This window comes from Pogoniulus pusillus, chromosome 34 (assembly GCF_015220805.1).
Source record: "Pogoniulus pusillus isolate bPogPus1 chromosome 34, bPogPus1.pri, whole genome shotgun sequence".
Classification (NCBI taxonomy): Eukaryota; Metazoa; Chordata; class Aves; order Piciformes; family Lybiidae; genus Pogoniulus; species Pogoniulus pusillus.
Window position 1 is genome coordinate 14,934,436 of NC_087297.1, and position 15,767 is coordinate 14,950,202.

Below are 15,767 nucleotides of genomic sequence, written 5' to 3' on the forward strand. Positions count from 1 at the left end.
GCTGTGGGGAAAGAGAGAGGAGCTGGACGGTTTGTTAGCTGACAGCACTGCACACAGAGCTGTGATACAGCCTAGAACATTTCGCAGGTGATTGTTACTACCTGCAAGGAAACTTGCTGCATGGTTTGGTTGAGCTTAGCAGACGTGGCGGGAGCGCGTTTGAGGCTGAACTGTTACCAGGGTGTCATGAAGTGAAGCAGCAGCCGAAGCCATTAGACAGCAGTCCCAGGAAGCGGTCAGCTGCAGGGTGGTGCTCGGAGGGCCGCGCCGCGTCCGCGCCGCACCTGCCCTGCGTGGCAGCTGAGGAACGGCAGTGAGCTAATAGCAGTTATTGACGCCTGTCAGCTCTCTGGGTTGCCGGCAGGAAAAGGGAAATGGCAGCAATCATGCCCAATTGAGTGTCCCATGATGTCAGCCGCGGCGGCTGCGCGCTCAGGAAGCGCCCGGCGAAGCTTCGCAGGTGTGGCGGCGGTGGCAGCGCTGTGGTGCCGATTAAGACCTCAGCAGCGGTGGCGGCGGCGCCCTGACAGCACCACAATTGCTTGCACCTGTTTCCCTGCATGACGCGCGGGTCTGGAACGGATTACCCTGCCTGCTGCTGGACACATTTCCACCTCTCTGCACCCTGAGGGACTCCAGCAGCATCTCTGCTGAAGGTCAGGCAACTATCCTAAGGACCAGGAAAAGGCGGAGAGAGAACTTGCTGCCTGGTTTTGCTTTGCTGAAAGATTTCAGTTGCTGTGGTGATTCGATAAGGACTCACTGGCTTCAGCAACAGCTTGCTCCTCTGCTCTGCAGAAGCCAGGTACTGCCTGAAAGCCCAACAGCCAGACATCATCCTGACCCTACCTCCAGAAACAGGCATGGCCTTGATCTCCCGTGCATCGAAATGACCTCTTCTTTCCACAGGGTTCGTAAAGGAACTTTGGAGAGCTTGTGGTCAGCTGTGGAGTACAGGGGAGCTGCTTCTGATCAGCCGCTTGTGACTCTGGTAGCAGTGGAAGTAAAGGTAAAGCAGCTCAGATCTTCTCCTCAAGGGCAGCTCAGAGCCTGGGATACCTTCAGTAGAAGCAGTGTTGGTCCAGAAAGGACCTTCTCTGGAGAAGGAGAAACAGTCAAGCAGTGTGGTGTACCCAGCGCAGTGGCTATAGTGCTGGTGGTGTGGCTGGCAATGAAAAGACAAACCAGGGCCAAACATCTCAGAGGGAGTGGGTCACAGGTATCACATCATTTTCTTGTGCAGCACCAAAGAAAACAACTTAATGGAAATTCTAATAATTTACTTTTTTTTCTGCTGAGTGATGCTGCTGCCTCTCACATCCCAAATAAATTCCTTTAGCACATCTTGGCCCTGAGGAGCAAAGTTAGCCAGTAGGAAGCTTTTGTGGGGATTTATTTTTGAAACAAAAGTGGTTTATATGTAGCTGCTGCTGATTGTTACCCAGAGTCGTTATTTCACAAACATTAGTGAAGTAAGAGAGTCACAGGAACGGGACAGACATGAACTGCAGCATGAGGTCAGATTACACAGATAAAATGACATGTAGAGGACTTCAGACTACCGAGACATAGTTCTAGGAAATATTTTTTTACTGTTTAGAAAGCTGAACCCACTATTAGTGTATAAAGAATTCCATTTATGGCCTGGCACAGGTGGAACAAAGAGAAGTGCACAAGCCATTGAAGTACCTTTATCTGTACCGTAAGCACTAGACTAGAACCTGGGCCACCAGCTCTCATACAGGTAAAATCCATGGTTCAGTCAATGAGAGTGAAAGCTAAGTTTTGAAAAACATCTATAACTTACATGGCATGTGTGTGTATATACCTACATGTACACACACACTTTAAATGTGCAGTGACACAATACAATGCAAGAAGTGAATGCAGAGTGGCTGAACCTCCTCACAGAGAAATGCTCTGTGCAGTATCAGAGAAAGGAAAACCTTCTTGGGCTCTCCTACCGTTACATCCTGCAGAACATTTTCTTACAGTGACAGGGGAAGGGAACAATGCAGCTCTGCCAAGAGCAGGAAGGCCACTCCGTGAGCGACATTTTCTGGTACAGAGCTTGCCAACTCCCCATGTGACCTTCTATGCTGGGAGGGTGAAATTTGGTCACTCATTTGAAGTTTGGTCACTCATTTGAAGTTTGGTCACTCATTTGAAGCAGAGTGATTGTTTCTGAGCTATGACTTCTCTGGACTTCATCCCAGGGTTTTCTGATGCTGCCTGAGCACAGAAGGGGTAGGTGACACCTCCCAGGAACATGCCCAGAGAGCACCCTTGGGATGGGTGCAAAGTAGTTCATTTAAGCAGGCAGAGCTGGTGATGTGGGCTAGCTCTTCAGAGGTGGGAAGACTTGAAAGAAACATTAAAAGACTAATATTCCAAAATTCACCAAAATTTGCCAAGTTCACTGTACAAGGACATTTTGTTTGTGCCAGTGACCCTTCACACCCCGGGCAGTCGTGCCAGCTGTTGGGCTATTATCTGCGCACTGTCTACAGAACATGCCAACAGACCTGCCAGGTGCGGAGGTGTGGAAGCAGAGCTGAGGCCAGGCGGACTCCGTGCTTTTGGCCCCAGACCCTCGGACTCCGTGCTTCTTCCACTTGGTCAGCGTTCCGAGGATCCTGGGCAGGTGAGTGCCTTTCCCTGCTGGGGCTGGGTTTGTGTTTCATACATGGCAAATGGGGCATAAAAACCGCAAAGGAGCCCCAGGGCTGGCAGGCGCAGGCTCAGGTCAGTGCTTGGCGTGGGACCTCCTCGGGGCTGATTTCTTCTAAACATGGGTGACAGAGGGGACCTGGACATTTCAAAAGGGTGATTATTTCTGCCCAGCCCTACTCAAACTAGCTTCATGAGTACAATCTTGGGATTGTGAGCATGCACGGAGCAGCTTCACTGCTTCTGAGGGGAATTACTGCTTTCAGATCAAACAGTGTTCAAGTGGTTAGCACATCTGTAGTATTCTGTAAAGAACAGCACAGGACACAATGTACAGAGCTCTCTGCAGAACAGGCTGTGCTGTGTAGGGACACAGCCTGCGTGGTGCTGCTGCTGCGCAGCGAGACACAGTCTGCCTCTTAAGCACGAGGGAAGTATAAATCATCTCATTGCTCTCTTGATTGTGATCTTACTAGCTAAACCTTCCTTCAGCACAGTCTTTGATTCAGAAAGCACCTGTGCAGCTGTTTGTGCCTTTTGTGGATGCTCCCCTATTCTCCTGGACGCTGTCACTGCAGCTGTGCCAAGAGCACCAGTTGGTTTCTCCTGGTTGTCTGAAACAGTCTCGTCACAGCCCAGAATCACACTCAGCATGCTAGATACACCCTTTTCTTTGACTTTTGGTGATTTTGGGTGATGTGTGGGTACACAACAACCAGAGCAGCAGGTCTCAGCTCTGTGGCCGTTAGGCTTGGTTTTGGTCCCCTCCCTGCTGCTCTTTGCAAGCAGGTGGTGTTTGTCTGAGCAGCCTGCGCGTGGCAGCTGGCCGCTGAGTCCCTCCAGCTGAACATCTCCTCTACACTCAGCTCAACCACACGTGCCTCAGACAGTGAACAAGAAGTGTTTTTATCTTCTGTAATCTGGTGGAAAAGAGGGGGATATGTGAGTTGAGGTGAGGGGGTGGAGGAAGAGTAGAATGAAAAATCCTGGACCAATTGCACCTTTTTCAGATGTAATGTTTCATGATGTTTGCAGAGGCCATCTGGTCTTGTACCACAGAAAAAAGAGTGAAGTTCAAGGGCTTTTCTTTCCTTTCTGTTACACTACTCTCTTTAAGAAAGTTATTTCATTAGCTCTTGCTATCATTTGATCAGATTTATCTTCCCCTGAAACTTCCTTTCCCTTGAAGTAGACAGTGACATGGGAATGCAAACCTTTCCAGGCTTTTATTGTTCAGAATTAAGAAATGGTAGAATAGTCTCATGAAAGATTAATGACTTCCCCTAAGCATCTCTGTACCTGAGGACAAGCAATTACAAAAATATGTCCAGAAGAAAACACGTGGGGATATTAGCCTGGATTGGCCAGGTATTTCTTGGCAGGCAGCAAGCTTAGCTTGTTACACTGCCAACATGTTTAGAGCTGAGGCAGCTCCTGTCTTGACCCTGTGTCTCATCTTTGCACATTAGTAGCAGTGTTGTCCTTGCAAGAAAAGCTGAGACTCTGCAGGTATTTTCCTTGATGCTTCCTGGTGCTCAGGTTCCCATTTGTATGTCAGTACCTGTCTGAGAGGCGTCTCTCTGCTCAGCACTAACGCTTAAGCACTGAGCACTATATATATATATATATATATGTATATATTTGTCCTTACTGATTCTTGGATTTTTGGTTCCTCTCTTTTTTTTTTATTTTCTGTGCAGAGATTTGTCATAAAGTTTGCTTTTGGCTCACAAGAGAGTTAAGGCAAGAACCTTCAGATTGCCTGAGTTTTAGATAATCTCTGCACTAATACTCTAGATACCAGCAGGCTTTGAGTCTTGGAGAGAGGCTGGAAACCAAAGAGCCTCTGTTCCTCTGGAAGGAGTCCTGGCACTGAAGTGCAGGGGGATGCTCTTTACAACATTCTGACCTTGGCCCAGCATCTCAGGAAGGGCAGTGCAGATGCCTGTGGATCACCTCTGGGCCCAGCAGGTGAACCACCTGGCACAGCCTTCACCTCTTGCTTTATTGGAACTGGTGGGCTATGGTGAGTCCCATAAAATCCCCTCTGGAGGCCAGCTTGTGATGACACTGATCTGCTTCTGAAAGCTAAAGGGCAGTCCTACAACCTGCCTAAAAATGTGGGATTTACCTGGGTTCAAGCTATGATGCCCTTAGTTTCCCTGCCTAGCCCTCAGCACTGGTGGTTCTAGCAGCAATGGCTAATCTGTGTAAAATTACTGATTTTCAGTAATTTCCCAGTGAAGCCAGTAAAGAGTTTTACTGATTCTGAGAGCTCAGCTGAGAACCCAGCATGTTCCTGGGGGACCCACATTTCGGTAAGTCTGAGGTTCTTCAGTGAGCTCTGCTAGAAAACCTCTGCCTTGAAGAAGGGGCCGTTTCATCCCTGCAGAGGGCTGCAGCAGCTGGACATGCTGCTCCTGCTCAAAGCAGCTGTGGTAGTGAGCTGTGCTGTGGTGTCTCTTGGAGCATGAGAGTGACAACTCCAGGTGGGTAAGAGCAGTAGAAGTAAAAGACCTTAGGTAGTTTTGGTTCAGCTCCTTAAGTGAAAGCTCCAGAGGAAGAAGCAGCACTGGCAGTAAATCTTCTGTTTCAGAAGATGGGGGTTTGGTGTCAGCCGCTTGCCCTGTGCTTGCACAGCTAAAATCTGAGAGTGTGTCTCTGAAAATACAGCAGGTGCTGGGGCATGTGTTAGCTTCTGAAATGCAGAAGGGGCAATAGCTGCTTTGCTGTGCTCACAAGAGGATGCTTAGACCTCATCAAGAGCTCTTTAGGAGATTTTGCCCTGGCCTGTGAAGACTGCATTGGATGGGCTCAGTGCATGGAAAAGAATAGAAACATAAATGTATTTTACAAGTGGCACCTTGACCTAGAGTTCCCTTCCTTCTGAGTTCAAACCCTACTGCCTGAAGCACTGCAGTGACACTGGGTGGGATAATTTTCCACTCAGCTTTTGGGGTATCAAAGCCCTTCAGTTTTGCCATTTGCAATGCAGAAGGAAGCTGCAGGACACAGCAAACACAGGGTACTGTTCCTCACCGTGAGATCATTCCAAGGAAGCTGGGACAAGCCTGAGCCAGTTACTGCCTTACCCCTTGTAATGTCAGGTGAAAGGAAGATCGGCACAGACGTAAAAAATAGGGATGTTTAAAGTTACTGTTTGCAGAGAAGGCATGAAAGTGTCTTTGGCTTCTTGAGGCTACATGCACGGCTCAGTGCAGCCCTGACTGACTGCAGTCCTCATCCTGAGCATCAGCTGGCTGCCTGTAGGTCTTTCAGCAGCAGGATTTAACATCCTGACCTAACATTTAGTGTATTAATCCTAATTTTATGCTGATGCTAAGATTCTCTGCTGTATTAAATCAGCCCAGGTTAATTCTCCCACCCAGTATCAATGGCCCCACTGTCTGGGTCCCAGGACTGGCCACCCACTTTTATGAGAATCTGCAGTGAATTAGAAAATCTGTCATTGCTGGAGGAGTCGGACAGCTCGGAGAGGGACTGTCATTCTTTCCACACAATGCACACCCTTTGTCTGCTATCTCTTAAGCTAACCTGACAGAGCCTCCCCTTCTGCTCAATGGCATCTTTATTCTCTCCCAAGGAATGCTTTGGTCACCAGTACGATTAAGAAATTTCTGGACAGTGTTTAGTGGCTGCACGGTCACCCAAGGTTCTCCTAGACAGCCATCTGGTAATTAATAGCACATTTGTTCCCAGCCGTCTCCCAGCGAGTGCGTCAGGACAAGGAGTCCTGCCGCACGGCACAGGCATTGCTCGGGCGCTGGGAGCACATGGTGGCCTCCCAAGGACACACGTCCTGGGCGCTCGGCGACAGTGGCCCAGCAGCGCACGCCGGGCTCCTGCTCAGCCCTCTCTCCTCCGGTGGAGGCTTGGCCGCTGCCTGTTGCTGCCCAGCGTGGAGGCTCTCCAGCTTGAGACAGAAGGCTGCAGGAGTGCTCCTCTTCGCCCCGACTCAGTTGCAGCGACGAAACCTGTTCTGAGAGCCACGCCAGGGCACTACATCAAACCTGGCACAGGTGACTTTCGTACTCATTCACCTGACATCTGAAGGCTTTTCGGAGGTCTCCTTTTAATGTCTGCTCTTGAAAGCAGGATGCAGCCTCAGGCTGTGCTCTCCGAGCTTGTTTTATTCTTCCCCTTTCATTTGCTCTTTCTTCTCTCTTGAAAGCACCTGAAGGAGAAACATTTTAGGATTTCATAGGTTTGTTGTTAGAAATACTCCACTGGAGCTTGGATTTTAGTCCTTTCATTCTTTGTTTAACTCCTGTGAGGAAGATCGTTGATACTATTTTCTGCTGGCTGGCATCATCCAAACTGCTGAGGACCAAGCTGTAGCTAAATAGCTGCACTTCAGCAGCAGGGATCTCTTTTGTGCCACAGATAATTAAAACTGAAGTTTTCCTGCACTCACTTGTGACTGGGGGTAGGTTTCTCACTTGCAATGTTCCTTGTCTTGAGCTGAGGATGCTGGTTTGGTTTTCAGGGGGCTTCTTTTAGTGGATTCCCTGGTAGGTACAGTCGCCCGGTGGCATTTGAGCTTTCTTGGGTTGTATTTTCCTTTTTTTCAGTGGTTCTTTGCTCTCCACCCTGCCAGCAGCTCTCCTCTGTCTTGTATTGTAGTAGATAATTGTGGATCAATAACAAGCAGTGTGTGAAATCACCATTTTCACCAGATCTGGTGAACTGTTGCAGCTAACATGACTTCCTCCTCAGTGACAAGGAGTTGTTCTTTATCTTTCTTTTCTCCAAAAAGCAAACAGAGCTGTTTGTTACTGTGGATTTGTTTGCAACTGAGTATTCTATTGAAAAGTGGACAAAATTTCCTGCTTTGCGTCCAGCTCCAGTCAAGGAGATGAAAGTCTGAGTTCCAGGGACAGCTTCTTCCCACCTTCACAGAGAGTGTTGGGATTTCAGCCAAAGCAAAGAGAGTGGTGGAGCCCAGGAGCAACACAACACACAGAGTGGGTTTTTAATTTACTTTGCCCTCAAAGCTTCCTCCCCTCCTTGTGTGAAGGAGCTCTTTCCACAGCAGTGCAAATATTTGCTGACACTTCCGAGCCTCGAGTGCCTGTCAGGAGATTGTGTTTATCAAGTGAGTGCTCTGCAGACAGGCGGGGGCGTGGGGTCAGTGTCCCACTGCACAGCACCCATGGTGAGGTCTGCTCCGCACAGCACAGTACTGCTCTTCACAAGGGTCACCAGGGCCCTGCACCTTTACCATGCCTACAGTAATCTCATTAGAATTAACAATGTGCCTGTACTTCCCTGTCTCCCAGTGGCCCTCCCTGCCTTGCTGCATCCACAGCAGCCAGCAGGATCGCCAAAGCTTCCTGGGCATGGCACAGCTTCTCCTGCACAAGGTGTTCTTTAGTGCCTTGGTTCCATATGCCATGATGACAGGGCCCTTGGTGCCATGATGGCTATCATGGCCTCTCTGGGTGATGTTTCTCTGGCCTGTGCTGTAGCAAGCCCAGCAACAGCAACTCACCCTGCACGAGGCCCTAGGGACCTGGGTGCATCTTCTGGCTTCCTCGTGTGAGAGCACAGAAACTGTGTTCCTCAGTGGAAAGGGGCAGGAAGACCCTCTAGAGAAGGAAGGGTCAGAAGTACCAATGAACTGGCTGAAGTGACAGAGAAAGAAGGCACGTGTGGTAGAAAAGAGTTCAGAAAGATTTCCCACACGTTCTCCTGGTTCACAGCTCCCACGGATCCCAGACATCCCTTTCACAGCCTCAGCACCTTCTGAGCAGCTCCTCCAGAGGTCCGGTAGCACTCAGCCATCAGCTGACCATGCCCCTCTTTGAGTCTACGTTGGCCTGTGAGAGAGAAGTTTATCACCCTGGAATGACATTGAGCCTACGTCTGTATGTGCTACTGGTGTGGAAATCCTTGGCATCTCTAGACTCTGAGTGATGCTGACACGATGGCTGAACACCTTGTACCCAAGCTTTTATGTGCTCTTATTTTGGTTTATGCTTTCCCTTTGTGTTTTGCCCCATCTCTGGCTCTCACAGGAAGGGCTCCTCCAAGGGATTTGCAGAAATGTTTTGTCCTAGGGCTGAACTGATCCGCAAAAAGTAATTTTAAGGCTTGTTTAGGACCCTTGTTCCGATGCTTCAGCACTAGGGAACTTCTCCAGCTTGCTCTACAAGCCCAGACAGACTTAGCAGGCTTCACAGCCACAAAGGCTACTCTGGGCCAGAGGACAGGCAGGCTGTACTGCAGTGAGGAGAGGGGGGAAGCTCTTCTGGTGTGTCTTGGCTGATCTCCCTTGCAGAAATTGGCTCACACCTGAGGTTACTGACTGATCTCAGGAATTTCTGGCTGCATGGGTGCATCAGGTATGAGGCAAAAAGGACTGATTTTGCAAATCACAGAGCAGGGAGTTTTCACTTTGTGCCTGCTATCTTTGAGCTGCACCATCCTATTCCATAACAATGCAGAATTTGGTGTTTGGGTCCCTCTGGGAGATTGTTTCCATAGTGGAAGAAACCTGACTGACCCAAAGCTCCTTACACAGGATGTTTTTGTCCCATTGACTTTCTGACAAATGAAGGCTGTCTCTATAAAACTTAAAAGCAGTGCAAGCTGAACTGTTTCCGACCTGTACTTGACCTATTTAGCTTCATCTGCTCCTGGCAGACTTTTCAACAGTGAGCTCACAAAACTCTCTTTTTTTACATTACTCTTGGGTTCTTTTCCTGTTTTAGTTTCATTGAGTTTTGTGTTTCATCATTTCTGCTCCTTCTTCCATCACTGTCTTGTACCAGACCACTGCAGTAACTCCTTCCATTGATTGAAGACCAAGATCTGCTGTAGAGAAATCAGCATTGCTTGTCCTTCCTTGGGCAAGCTCATTAGAAAACCCAGCACGGGAACACATGGACAACGTCCCAGTGAAAAGATCGGGGACTAAACAAGCCTTATAGATCTGTAGTTAAATTAACTAAGTTAGTAAAGTTTCATCTGGGAGATGAGAAAAGATTTGCCACATCTATGGAAGCTCAGATGTCACCTACCCAGATGTAGATGGGAGCTTGCATTAGAGGCTGGCCTAGGCAGTCTTTTGAGACCACTCCATTTCTATTCCATGGCTTTGGAGGTGGACTCTGGTCAGTTTCAAGCAGTATTTCTTCTTGTTTCCTTCTTCACGCTTTCTAAGCAAATGGTTTTGGAAGCTGGGGAGGTCCAAGCATGCATTAAAGTCGATGGATGTTTACACAAAGATCAGTGTCTTTGCACTTTAGGTTGTCCAAAACCAGGTTAAATCAGCCCCAGTGCTGCTGGGGGAGTTTGGATGCACACCTGTGTCCTGTGAAAGCAGCCAGATGTCTCCTAACAAAAGCCAAAACCAGGGCCCCATGTGACCACAGCACCATTGGATGCTGAACTGGTACCTTGCCCATACTGCGGCAGGCTTTGGCGCACTTTCAGGGCAGGAGACCATCATTCTTGGCCTGAGCACAGCATCTCCAGCACAAGCCAAGTTGATGAAAGACTCATCTTTACTCCTGTGGAGTTACAGAGGAGTGGATTGAGGTGTCTGCTTAGAGTGTCTGCAGACTTCATAAACGTGGCTGAGGATGCTGCAGGTTCCTGGAGGGGTGGACAAGTCATGGGCCACATGGAGTTAGGTCAGAAGTGTCCATAATGGGAACTGCAGAAGCATGCAGATCCCAGCCTGTGTGCCCCTGCCAGTGTGCCCCTGGACTGCTTTTTCTGTGCTTGGGCACGTGAACCTCTAGTACAATGAACCTCCTTTTTTTGAGGATGAAGGAAGGTATTTGTTGGGTGCTGGGTTGGCATTTGGCTTAGAGTCCTCAGGGCAGCCCTGGGAGAAACTTTTCTGATTTATGGGTTGTATGCTGAAGACCATGTAAGTCCCTCATACCTCATTTGTGATGGTGGAGAGCACAGGGGAAATAGCACAAAAGAGGCACAGAACTGTGACCAGATTCCTAAAGTGATCTCCATGTCTGTTGTCACTGCCTGTCCTGGTGGACAGACAAAAGCAGCCTTGTGCAGTTTGGTTCTGATAAAGGAAATACACAATATAGCATTTGTGTGGCTGCAAGAAAACTGGGCTTTGATTTCTAGTTTTAGTTAGTTTGATACCTTTTTTCTTAATTAACCCAAGAGCAACAATCCAAAGGACAAACACGTGGCATTTCATTGCAAGGCTGCTAACATCGCTGCCAGTGAAGTTAGCATTGCACTGATGATGGGAGTACTCAGCAGGACTCTTTGGATCAGTGCTCACATCAAAGTATTGACTGAATAATCAATTACCAGAGAATGCACATTCAGTTTCAATCAAAGCACTACGCCTCCCCTCAGAGTGTGAAGTAACAGCATGGACAAGGAGTTTGATTGTGGCGTTTGTCACTCAGCTTATTCCGATTCAAACCCAAAGACTGGCGTGCCCTGTCAGTAGCTTACAGGGATAGCCCGATACCAATGACCACCAGGATCTTGTACTGATGAGCCACTGGTAAGCACAGATAGGATAGATCAGGGCTTCTGCAGTATTCTAGAGGGTTTCCATCCCTCCAACTCCATTCCTTTCTATTTTTGCATGCTGAAGCCCAGGAGTTCTTGTCCCAAGCAGCCAGAGGTGGCTGTGCAGTGCTCATGTGTCTGGCTGGCGCTCACCCTGCTGTCTGCATGTCTCTGACACAGCCCCCACCTTTCCCACACTGTCCCTCCACGCTCAGCAGTGGTGCAGATCCTCTCCTACAAAAAACCCCCAGAGCTTTCAAAGCTCTAAAATCTGCCACACAGCCTTCAGAGAGCTCAGGAGCCACTGCAGGTTTTTTGTCCATGCACCGAGCTGTTCCTCCTGGGGAGGCATCTCGTCAGTGCAGTTACCTGCCAAGGCTGTTTCCTTGGACCATTCCTCAGAGCTGCCTTGTTCCCAGGGCAATACAAGCTCCCCTTCCCCTGTACAATCCTGTGTAGTCTCCACCTATCTTATCTGGGCAAAAAGGCTTTGGCATTTAGTCCCAGGGCCTGATCTGGTGCCACGGAGTGCCTCTGCCACTGGTGATGAGGATTGTGAACACAGTGCTGGTGCAGCTGTGTCCCAGTTGGATCCCAGATACCTGCTTAGGCATTTGTGCAGTACTTGCTGGCATTGGTGTGCTAGGCTGAATCCGTAGTGAGTTCCTGTGGCACATTGCTGGAATAAAAAAGATAAAGTAATAAAATCTGTGAAGAAAACAGTGAGCAGCTTGGGGCAGACAAGGTAAGATGCCACCACATACAGGGTCCTGATTTACAAGTTGCCTTTGCACAGCCCAGGCTAGTCTTGGTTTTCAGAATCCTTCAAGCTCTACCATTTACTTAGAGCTTTTTCAAGCTTTGATTTTACTTATAGTTTCCAGATGAGTCCCTATAGCCACTCAAAGCTTTCAAAAGCATGCTGCTTCTTATGTCCTCCCCATCCCAACCCCTTCAAAATGGCAAGTGTGTTTTTGCATAAAACAGATGCTGTCCTTGGAAAAGAAAGTTTGTTACAAGAGAATAGACTTCAGGATCAAGGGAATTAGGTAAGCTGGGCAATTACCAGGAAATACATGCTCCAGTGCAACTGGGAAGCACCATCTGGGATGTTTCAGACTGTAACAGCTCTGCAAAAGTCCACTTGTTGAAAGAAACAGACACTGGGAGGGCATTTATTCTTCTCACTTTCTTATGTAGAGGGAAATCCCTGAACTCCTTTTGAGGATGGGCTGTGGGGTGATTAGCCTGGTGTTGATACTGTGCTTCACAAAGAGTGGTGGCTTTTTGAAAGATGCAAGTGTCTGAGAAACTCACTGATCAGCTGACGTTCACTGGTGCCACCATCAGCCAGTGACTGCAGCAAAAAGGACCTGCAGAGATAGTCTTAGCTAGCTTGGAAGTTATCAAAAGCAAAGCAGGAGATGGACCAGAGTCTCTTTGAGATGTATCAGAAAGTTTATCTTCTCTCCCCAGCCACTCCAAGGCTGCCCTTCTGGGTGCAGTGTCCTGGCCAGAGCCCCAGAGCACCACTGGCTGAGGGACCAAGCTGTGTGGTGCAGCAGACAGACTGGAGGGAAGAGATGCCATCCAGAGGGACCTGGACAGGCTGGAGAGGTGGGCACAATCATGAGATTCAACAAGACCAAGTGCAAGGTCCTGCATCTGGGTTGAGGCAATCCCAAGCACAAATCCAGGCTGGGCAGTGAGTGGCTGGAGAGCAGCCCTGAGGAGAGAGACTTGAGGGTGCTGGTGGATGAGAAGCTCAACAGGAGCCAGCATTGTGCACTTGCAGCCTGGAGGGCCAACCAGATCCTGGGCTGCATCAGGAAAAGTGTGGCCAGCAGGTCGAGGAAGGTGATTCTCCCCCTCTACTCCACTCTGGTGAGACCAATCTGGTTCTGGGGTCCCTATTACAAGAGGGATGTGGAGATGCTGGAGTGTGTCCAGAGAAGGGCCACGAGGATGATCAGAGGGCAGGAGCAGCTCTGCTGTGAGGACAGACTGAAAGAGTTGGGGCTGTGCAGGCAAGAGAAGAGGAGGCTCCCAGGTGACCTTCTTGTGGCCTTCCAGGATCTGAGGTGGGCTCCAAAAAAGCTGGGGAGGGACTTTTTAGGCTCTCAGGGGGTGCCAGGACTGGGGGGAATGGAGCAAAGCTGGAGGTGGGGAGATGCAGACTGGATGTGAGGACGAAGTTGTTCAGCATGAGAGTGGTGAGAGGCTGGAATGGGTTGCCCAGGGAGGTGGTTGAGGCCCCATCTCTGGGGGTGTTCAAGGCCAGGCTGGCTGAGGCTGTGGGCAGCCTGCTCTAGGGTAGGGTGTCCCTGCCCATGGCCGGGAGGTTGGAACTAGATGATGCCTGTAGTCGCTTCCAACCCTGACTGATCTGTGGTTTTTTGACACTGATGTTCCACCACTCCACTGGTAACTGGACCAGCAGGCCTAGAGGAAGGGCTGCTGCTGAGGGGCATCCCTTTGATCCAGATTGGAGACAGAAGTGCCTTGGCTGTGCAGGCAGTTTGTGGCCATGTGGGCACAGCTGTATTTGGAGGCTGCAGTTCTGTGACACCCATGGGAGGATGTGAACCAAGCTCTTTTGTTTTCATATTTATGGTTTAATGTCATTTGTGGTACCCAAGTGTTTGACTCATCCAAGCTAACAGAGGTTCTGCCTCTGGCTGTGGCTGTGCCTCAGCAGCACAACAGCATGGTGCAAACCACGACGAACAGCCACCAGTCACTTCTGATTACAGAGAGCAGATACTTGAGCTGTGGAAACCCTACATCTTGTGGTGCTGTCTGGAAAGCAGGAACTGATTTGTGGGACAGCCTCAACAAAAACTAGAGATTGTGGGATCTGCCACTGTGCTCGTCACCTGAGAGTCAGGTCAGGAGAGCAGTGCAAAATGGAGAAGCTTATGGCCTTCCTGCATCTAAGGCTGGGTCTTCTTCTCTGTCATATATCTCAAAAGAAAAAAACTCAAGATGGGCAAAGGAGATCTGAAGATTTGGTGAGAAAGATTTTTGCTCCATTATTTTTGACATTTAGTCCAGAGGCAGTTCTGTTTTTCCTTCATGTCTGCAAGAAATCTGAGTCATTCTGACATCTTCAAGCAGACCTGGACAAGGTAATTAACTGAAACCATAGTGTATTTTTAGTGAGATGACAGGAACAAAGTTCTGAATTTGTAATTAATAACTAGGAGCAGAGAGAAAACCCAAACCACTTGCAAAAAAAACCCTTTAAATAATGACTCCTTGCTGCTTCTGTTGAATCCTGGCAAGAGCCAGCAGAGCAGTGATGAGCACGTTGCAGTGAGCCGGAACAAGTCTGAGCTCAGCACTCCAATGGCTTTTTTCTGCTCACTTTATTTCATAGTTACTGCAGCTCATGCTGAAGCCCATGGGAAATGAATTTGCACTGCACACTACAATCAGTGAAGTAGCTCGAGCTCAGCAGCCTCTGGAGGAGCAGAATCTGTGCCCAAATTTCTCATCAGTGCTCTGATGCTTATCAGCAGCTCCTGGCAGCCAAAGGTGTGATGGAGGTAGCATAGGGCTCCATGTCTGAGCTGCCTTCATCCCAGCTGCACTTTTCTGACAGAGCTCTTTCCTGTTTGTGTTCTTGTCTTGATTGTGTGGGCCAATGCTTGGAGACCCAGTGTGAAAGATCCTACAGAGGTCTGGCCCTGCTTTCCTGCAAAGACCATGCACATTCATTTATCTACAATAGCTGTAATTTCTCTTTCACAGTGAACCCTGCTGAAGGAGAAATGAACACAAAAAGAAAAAGTCAAGATCCTGAATAATAAGAATGGGAATGAACCATGAGACCATCACACAGAGATGTGCTTCCCAGAGGCAGGCTGGGTGTTGGGAATGTGCACACATAAATGCAGTGCTGATGCTTGGAGCAGCAGAGTGAGCTGCACTGCGCTGGGCTCTGAGAGCTGCAGGGATATAACCCAAAGTTGTTGCTGTGGCAGCCCTCAATATGCAACAAACCTTTGCAGCCACTCACACTGTGAACCAGCAGCTGCTGCTGCTGCATTCATGGAACATTTCCTCAGTGGTTATTTGGAGCCATTTCTCAGCTTTCTGTGGAGGCTGAAAACTGGGACATACAGATGGCCACTGTGCTGAGCTGCTTCATACACAGGCATGGCAGCTCCCCCTTCTTCGGGAGGGCAAGCACTCTGTGTTCTATGGACTAGCCAAAGCTCCTGCCAAAAAGCTAGCTAGCTGTGTTGGCAACTTCACAGTCTCCCTGGAAACAGCAACACTCGTGTGTGTCTGGTCAACATGGAGCTGCCTTTGTAGGGGATGCCCTTCCTCAGTAACTGCCTCACTCACAATTCAACCTAAGCTCTTGAAATCTGCTCCATCACCATTAGAAGTGCAGCTCTATTTCTCTCTCAGTGCTACTTTAGGGCTATCCTGGCAGCAACCTGCTCTGTGTTGGAGTAGCTTCCTTAATAACTGTTAGGAACTGCCTCCTTTTTCTGCCATTAAAGTGGGAAGCCTTGGCCGTGAGGTGATTAATTGTCTTGCTTTTGAGCAAGGTGGGATTTCAA

The 15,767-nt window shown here is 49.0% G+C and overlaps 1 long non-coding RNA gene across 2 annotated transcripts; it reads left to right on the forward strand.

Moving 5' to 3' along the window:
* Positions 1-364: 364 nt before the first annotated feature.
* On the forward strand, positions 365-15,391 carry LOC135189888 (uncharacterized). Of its 2 annotated transcripts, none has more exons than XR_010308352.1 (2): positions 365-2,644; positions 8,394-8,711. It is a non-coding gene; the product is annotated as an uncharacterized LOC135189888 (long non-coding RNA). The 2 variants fall into 2 exon arrangements; XR_010308353.1 differs by lacking the exon at positions 8,394-8,711 and adding an exon at positions 14,947-15,391 and having other exon boundaries at positions 500-2,644.
* The last annotated feature ends 376 nt before the right edge of the window (positions 15,392-15,767 follow it).